The sequence below is a fragment of the Stylophora pistillata genome, chromosome 4 (genome assembly GCF_964205215.1).
Source record: "Stylophora pistillata chromosome 4, jaStyPist1.2, whole genome shotgun sequence".
Classification (NCBI taxonomy): Eukaryota; Metazoa; Cnidaria; class Anthozoa; order Scleractinia; family Pocilloporidae; genus Stylophora; species Stylophora pistillata.
The window spans coordinates 3,572,665-3,575,000 of NC_142522.1; positions in this window are offsets into that span (position 1 = coordinate 3,572,665).

A 2,336-nucleotide genomic window follows, 5' to 3' on the forward strand; every position below is an offset into this window, starting at 1 on the left:
TGGTGTGCAAAATAAAAAGCGACTGACAAACTTTTTTGTAATTTTCCTTGCAGTTTAATTTTTCTTATTGATAAGTAATAAAACATAAATACATGCTCACTTGTAAAGAATCACTGATATTCAGAAATTCGATATAAATTATCAATTTTGGGTCTGGAAAGCAAGTAGATATTTTCTTAGCCCAATATAAATAAGTAAATTCATAATAAGCAGTAATGTCAAGTCCTCCATTCCAGTTGGTTCCATTGGGAATTTTATGCACAGCGGCATTCGTATGTCCTTCTCACTTTTCTCTTGCCTTTGGTTCCTAAATCGATTGTGACCCACTCACGCTGTGGAACACAATTTGGCGATCCAACTTTAGGCACACTTTTAAGACAAGCGAAATTTGTTTTGCTGCAAACAATTTCAGAATAGCCATGGCAGGTGTAGGCCCCTTTCTCACAGAATCCTGAGCTTTGCAATAATTGGGTTGGTCTGATGCAGTGATTTTTCAGTAATGACGTATCTCTTTTGTTTCGGAGGACAGAGGTTTCGTTTACCTCTTCGTTTGGTGCGAAGTTTGTTCCGGCGAAACCCATGTCCCTCTTAACGAAAAGTTGTTCTGCTGCGTATGGTATTCCATATCCTTCGCTTGCTAGTAGCATAGCAGCAATTAGAAAAAATGGAAGCTACGAACGAACAGGAGTAAGAATTGAAAAAAATGAACTCATATTAAAATGTGCTTGAGACATCCAAGCTAGAAATTAAACGAAGATACATAGACAATCTTAGCGAGTGCCTTAGTCATCCACAATTTGTCTCACATAATAGAAAAGGCGAATTGAAAGAATGATTTTCCTACCTTTGAAAGAACACTGAGATGCATTTCCAGTCCGTTGCGATAATAAGTGATATGAAGAGCTATTGGTTTGCTGCCCTGTAAAATTTGGTTGAACTTGACTAAAGATTTGCCTTCTTTTATATCTGAACCAAACGTGATCTCTATTTTTAACGGGACTATTTGCAGCCACCTTTGATTGGCAGAGGATGTAGGATACTTGCACATATCAAGTCCTAGTTGAAGTCGCGGGAAATTATGAAAAAAATATGCAACACTTCATGTTTATGTACGTTTTCCCTTTTTTTTTGCTGTCTTTGCATTAAAAAAAAATAAATTCATTATATGCAAGAAAAAATTTATTGTAAGTTATTAGTTTTAACTTGAAAGATGGAATGAATTGGATCAAGAAAAGAGAAACTAACTGGAAGTGTTTAAATATTTTGGGGAAGACTGGTAAGCTTTCGGCAAGAATCCGTGACCTCGGTTTTAAGCGGAATGCTGAGACTATTACAGCTCCGCGTCGACTATCTACAGGTGCCCCTGTTTTTTTTTTTTTCTTTTACTTGATCTGTTTTTGCATCCTACATACAATAAATTGCACGTCCTTAAAAAAAATAGTTAAAAGCACAGATTGATTTGAATCGTCCGTGACCGTGATGGAAGTAATTTAATTGTATATTACTTTCATCTAAACTTTCCAAACGTTCCATTACGTTTGAATATTGATATTTTCTTGTTGCAACAAAAATGCAGTCATCAACTTGTTCGATGATAGGGGGATGAGGGGGAGGGAACATTGGTGCAGTCCCTGATTATTTCTAGTTTGAGCGCAAGCTGCATAAATACATGGGTAGTGGTAACAAATCACTGGGATTTGAGATTCGATATTCGGATTGTCAATTTCGGCCTTGGGAATTGAATAAATGCTCTATTCGCCTTCTTTTGACGGTATATAAACCAAGGGTGATCTCTATTTCAAATAGAAGTTTTTGCTGGTACTTCTGACCTGCAGAGGATGTAGGATACTTGCTTCTATCAAGCTCCAGTTGAAGTGAAGGGGAATTACAAAAAATATTCAATATTTAATATTTTGTTATGTTTTCCGTTTTTACATTTTTCCATCGCATTGAAAAAAAAATCAACGCATTCCACATGCAAGGAACGATCCAAGATATTAGTTTTAATTTGAGAGAATGAGTAAAATATATCGAAGAAAAAGGAATTTTCTGGAAGATTTAAACGGACTTTTGGAAATAAAGGGTGTTCGTAAATCATTCGGCAGGAATCTGTGACTTCAGTCTTTAGCGGAATGCTTAGACAGTAAGAGATCCGGGGTTTTAAATTAAACAAAGTTTCCTCGCAAAGTGCTTTGAAAAGAACGTCTAAGCGTTGATCACCAAAATAAATTTCATGGATAATCAAGGAAGCGTTTTTTTAAAGGAAATGAAAGAATACAGCTTTCAAAATATAGTGTAAAAATAACACACATGTACAGAAAACTGGCCAATAAAAG